General features: G+C 38.7%; 1 long non-coding RNA gene across 1 annotated transcript; it reads right to left on the bottom strand.

Annotated features, from left to right (window-relative positions):
• Positions 1-2,932: 2,932 nt before the first annotated feature.
• LOC120567003 lies at positions 2,933-5,112 on the bottom strand. Its single transcript, XR_005640505.1, has 2 exons — positions 4,865-5,112; positions 2,933-3,189 (listed from the first exon to the last, which is right to left on the bottom strand). It is a non-coding gene; the product is annotated as an uncharacterized LOC120567003 (long non-coding RNA).
• Between the last annotated feature and the right edge of the window lie 921 nt (positions 5,113-6,033).

Below are 6,033 nucleotides of genomic sequence, written 5' to 3'. Positions count from 1 at the left end.
GTGTATAATGTATACAGTGGATAAAGAACACTTAAACAAATATGTTAACAACAAGTGTTACATAAATTAACACACATTATGAAAAGCGTTGGTGTATTCTTAAGAGATATGGAAAGGTCACAGCGACATTCTTTATGACAATACAGGCGTGTGTCATAAACAAACAGAGCGCAAACCCTCCGGCACATTATGACATCCCCACTGACACTAGGCTACACTATGTGTAATAAAAACACATATACACATTTTGCTTTTCCATCAGGATCCTAAATGTGAGATGAAAGTTAATCTTGAGCCATTTTGGATGTCGATGCTAAACTTGCTGGTCTCAGACATGCATAGAGACAGAGAGAGCTCAGACTGGTTAAGGTGATGACAGCAGCATCCTGCAACGTCTAACTACAGCTTCACTCAACCTCCGGAGGAGCGTCATATACAAGTAAATATTTCATTCTGTGCGAGTGTGGGTATACATTAAACTGAATCGATTCATGTATGTCTTGGGTTGATATGTACCCTGGTTAGTGCTGTGAATAGTAATCACTCTCCTTGAGAGGATAAACAGTCTCTGCTGCCACCTAGAGGTGTTAAGGGGCTACTTCACTTTGCTTGTTTATTCATCATTCTTAAAAACGTCAAGAATGTTTTCTACTCAGAGACCTGCAGCAAGCACTCCCCCTCCTTTTTTTTTTCTTACAGTTTATGGCAGACTAAAGAATATTAATGCATCCTGATACGGTAAATGTATCCAATCACTCATGATTGCTTTAAAGAGGGAGTAAAACTCAGATTTGAAGTCCCTCTCAGGCAGGGTTTTATTTTCACTCGGCTCTGGAAGGCAGATGCAGTGTGTATGCACATGCCACAGGGAAATTACTTGCAATCTAAACAGCTGTAAATTTCTGCTGTAGCTAGGCCTGACCTATGTCAAGATTTTATAACTCAGATTGATTGGAATTATATAATGCTTGCTGTGACTGACTGACTCCACTCAATGGATCTGTAAAAGGAAAAGCATCGTGCAGGAGCTCGGGTCGTAAAGACGCCATGATGGTTAAAGGCGGGCTCACTGGGGGCTGAAAGGACCACTGCCGGCTGAGAAATCTGACTGTGCTAGCGGTTTTGGAACTGCACACAGGGAACATTTTATTTCACAATTTATTTCCCAGGATAAAACGCATGGTGAAGCACCTTTATTTTTGGCCTGATGCTGGGACTGTGGAGTTTACACAGTCTACTACCCCTCATTCCCACTTTAACACCAACCTGTGCAACCACAGTCTTCTGCTGTGAACCGCTGAGCATATCTTCTGCAAAAACGTGGACGTTAAGAAGCTGATATTATTCAGTTGCCCTGATTTTGATTTTAGCTGTGCTTTAACTTGTTTTCTTTAAAGTGCTGTGCAAGTTAATGTAGTGTAGTAACAGGGTATTTGTTAAATGGATTGGAAAACCAAGTCCTCAAAGTCTTAACACCAGACTCTTATTTAGCAAACAGCAAGCTCCTCCTATTCACATAAGGTAAACCCGCTGAGAGGAGGCTATACAAGGTACCGTTCATTAAGAAAGCTGTTAGCTTGAAAGATTTTTTTCACTGAGGGGAGCCAATCAGGACCAAGTCCAACTATTAAATGTTTTCTGGAATTAGGTTGAGTCCCATGAATCTGAATTTTTTTTAAAGCTGCAGAAACTTTCACCATTAGAACTAAGATAAAGTTTAATTGCCTATAATTATGTCTTGTGAATGATCTATAAACAAGATGGGCAATCTCAGAACAAGTAGTCAAAGAGTAGACGAACACTGTAAATTCACATAATCAATATCATGAAATCAATTGATCCTTGATGGCTAACGTATTTCATTTTGAAAGCCATTTCAGAACTCGGGCATTTATTCAAATCATTATTCCATTTACGAGATTTTAACCAATGATTAGAATTAGTTCAGAATTTTGTATGATTGTGTTGACGACGACAAATAGAACTTGAAAATGACAGACTTATCCAAGTAGGTTAATGAATAAATTGATTGTGTAAACGATGGAGGATTAACATCACAAGAATGTAACTCATGACTACATTAGAAGCGTCTGTTAGCTTATTAGCAAGCTTTGCATAACTTTAATTTGGCACTTCCTTTTGTCCAATATTCCTAGCATGCATTGTATTTGGGTTAACACTCCAGAATGAAGTAACGGGATGGAGACTTGTTGTGGGTCTTTTCATGTATGCGTCTTAGCTGAGTCATGGGTGTTAGATTGTATTATCCATTTCAATACTTACTCCCACAGTCATTAGTCACCTCGACCGCAAAAATGAAATCTATCTTAATACTGGTCTGAATGTGGCTGTTCTGATCGGGGTGTGGGCGACATGATGAACTAAATCTGAAAATCCTTCTTGAGAGAATTATTGTAACTGAAAACCAATCTGACAAGTCAGTATCACATAACAGCTGTTGGCTGAATACCTTTTATGTGTATTGAGCCTGGTATGTTATCTCGATTAGTCATTTTTAAAGTGCAGGAGAGTGAATGCTAACTGACTGAAACCTTCCATATTACATACCAGCATGTGTCACTAGATTTGGCAACTTCTCAGACCCCTTTAGGGATTTCAAAAAAGGAGACTGGCAACATATCTAACAACTGTATGGCTATACATTAAGTACTTTACTTTGAAGAGAGAGTAGCCTACTGCTCGGTGAATCTGCTGACCTCCTGCTTGCTGTGGCTGTGATTCAAAGGCGTCCTGTGATTGGGAACGAGCACCACCTGAAGTAGGCTTGCCTAGTTTTGTTTTTAGCTGAAATAATGATTTGTTTTCGTTTGTATTTTTACAGTGAAAATGTATGTTATACCAATTGTCACTTTTACTGTTTCCTTTCTGTTAGGATAGTTATATTATCAAGAATAGACAGAGACACTGAAGATATCTTCAAGTTCGTTTTTTACTTGCGAACTCAAGGAGCCAATTTCAGCACTACAGCATAGTACAGAAAATGTCTTAACTGGAAGCCCTCTACATCGGCTTATTTATGAGTGAAATACAGTTTGATGTCGTCAGTTGTTATCTGGTCAGAGTCGATGTCGTCTCCTCTATCTGGTCAGAGAGTGCATGTTCTTTCCTCAGCATCACACCGTGCTCAGACAAGGACACGCAGTGGCTCCATGTTATAATATGGTATTTCTAATGCAAACAGTTTAATAATAACAAGAGAAAAAGTATGTAAATCATCATTTTTCTAACAATTTCATATTATCAGTGAATTTGAAGTAGGTCCTTTGGTAAAATTACAATCTACTGTATTATGTATGTTTGAATATATTCATGTAATAACTGTTTTTGCTGATCTTATTTTACATATTTTTACTTACTTATACTGTATGTATGTATGTGTGTGTGTGTGTGTGTGTGTGTGTGTGTGTGTGTGTGTGTGTGTGTGTGTGTGTGTGTTTTCTGGTTTTAAGAGCTGCACTGCAGCAAATTCCTATCAGCTGTGTTGACATGGCAATACAGTATTGAAATAAGAATTGAAATAGAAAATTGAAATGTGCCTTTACTTATGAATCAGTTGCTGACATTATGTGTAATGTTAATGACATTTTAATTACAACTGTTGCTAAAAAGTATTTTCCATCCTCTGAGCCATAGAAAAAAGTTAGCTTTTCTTGATAAAAAAAGAAAATAAAAAAACGTTCATGGGAGAGTGGGGATAAGGGTGTCATACTTCTGAGATGTTTCAAAAACAATCAAACCGTTGCTCTGGTCCAGGCAAGAACATTTTTTTTATATTTAATTTATATAGCACTTTTCATTAAAAGTGAACTGAATGTGCTTTACATCCAAATGCATGTGCAAACATCCGCCATCTCACTTTGTCCAGGAACTCTACCTGAATTGGGTTTAATTGAAATTAATGTTGTTGTTGTTTTAATTAATTAGATGAATTTGGTAAGTTTGCTTTATATATTTTAAACAAAAGATGCTAATACCGTATGTAGGCACTACATGTTTGCTATAACAACCAATTACAGGGTGTCTCTGTTATTATAAGAACATAATGGTGTGGTCTCATAAAACAACCCCTGCATTTAATATTCATGTGCAATTTCAGTAAAGGATGCTGCAACTGAAAAATAATTAGCATGCTGTTATCACAAAAGACCACAAGAGGGCAGATGTGGCTTACAAATACAAACAGTCAGTGAGGAAACCAAGATACTGAATTGATGTACTGCACCGCTTGGCTAAAAGCAGCTTTGAAATACAACTCGGTTAACTGTATGTTAAGTTTTCTAATAGCATTTTTAACCCCTTATATCGTGCATCCTATCCTACAGGACTGTTGGATTTTGGCTGAAGCTGTTCAGCACCATGGACAGAGACATACATCCATTCAGGACCCTGGACAGCGCCTGTCTCAGTGGAGGAGGAAGCTTTTTTACTTACTGCAAGCTACTACTCACAAATCACACTAATATGTAATTGATAGGAGGATTGAAAATCAAGTCACGATTGTTTACTCTATGTTGTCCTACAAAGCCATATACCAAATATGTAAAATACACATCTTCAAAGTTCATTTCCTCTCCTGGCAAAACTATTACATGGGAGGTGAGTGTTGTAGTTTGGGCTGGTACAGCACATAAGGCGCTATTTTACAGTATGGTGGTAATACTTTACTAGGTTACCTCCTTGCAGGACATGGCACATAATGGCCATATGTCCATAGCCTGCCCACTCATGCTCACCGAGACCAGATGAGACGACAGGACAATTTCAAGGAGATGTAGGTATCTGGGATTTCCTCAAACTGGAGGGGGGAGTTGGGGGGAAGAAAGAGGATTTCATAATCACTCACCCACTCCTAAAGAGGATGGCGTCACTGTATGTACGTCAGACAGGGGGTAAAAAAAAAGGAGGGGGTGGTTCGCCGAGGCTGTAAATCCAGCACATCAATGAAACTTAGGGAAACGTGTAGTATCCAGCGAAAGCATTATTAGCGCAATTAGTCTTCTCCTGTTCTATTTTGGTCCGCTAGAAAGCATCGTGACCTGATGGAATGTTCGACAATCTACCATGAGTCGATCTGAGGTCATCGTCTGCACTGATTGGCTGAGGCACGTTCAGCGTGCTCGTAAATTAAGACGCGATAAACTCACAGGCTTGTGACCGCTAGCTTTGAATTTCAATGAATATGCAAAGCAGAAATCACCTTGTGACTTTATAAGGACTAATAATCAGCGTGCAAAATATGCTAACATTAAATAACTCGTCTGTTGAATTATTTAAGGTTATGAAATAATTATATTGACTGCCTTCATACGTGTTTTTTCTTTTCAAAGCACCCAATAACTTCCCTAGCGGGTACAAAAAAAAGTCAATATGAAGCACAGCCTTAATGCTAAATCAATCCACCCCCATCTCTTTCACAACATGGTATCACCCTCAGATCACACTCCTGTTTCATGCATGTCAGTATTGGCACACTACACAGGGGGATTATTGGTGTCAAACATCTTCCACCTCATAAGAGTCTATAGTCTTCCCTTTAAGACAACTGGTATATGGCTAATTGGGGCAGCTAAAAATAAATATGCAATAAACTATTTAACATAAGACTATATTGGATGAGGGATATATTTCATAATGAAAGGCAATACAAATTGTACCAGTTTTTAGTGCAATGTGGGGTTGCAGTAGCAAAGTAAAATCCAAAATGGAGTCCATGAGAAACCATTAGTCAAGTAGGTCAGGTAGTCTAAATAAAAAGCTTGTCCTAGCATCATTTCAGTTGTGATATGTTGACAAATGAGAGCTCATAATTGCACCCAGAGTCTACAGTAATGCACTTAATGAGATTGTAGTATTCATATTGGTAGTTTACAGCCATATTACATGCTTTTTCGTTATGGACACTGGGTCGAGGTGTGTCTGTTGAGGTCATATTCCTTGCTGTACCCGTAAGGGAAGCAGTGATGGTGGAGAGAGAGAGCGAGAGAGAGAGGGGCGGGGAGTAAAGGAGGAGGG

Source organism: Perca fluviatilis, chromosome 10 (assembly GCF_010015445.1).
Source record: "Perca fluviatilis chromosome 10, GENO_Pfluv_1.0, whole genome shotgun sequence".
Lineage (NCBI taxonomy): Eukaryota > Metazoa > Chordata > Actinopteri > Perciformes > Percidae > Perca > Perca fluviatilis.
The sequence above is the reverse complement of the archived record's forward strand: the minus strand, read 5'-3'. Positions and strand labels throughout refer to the sequence as shown.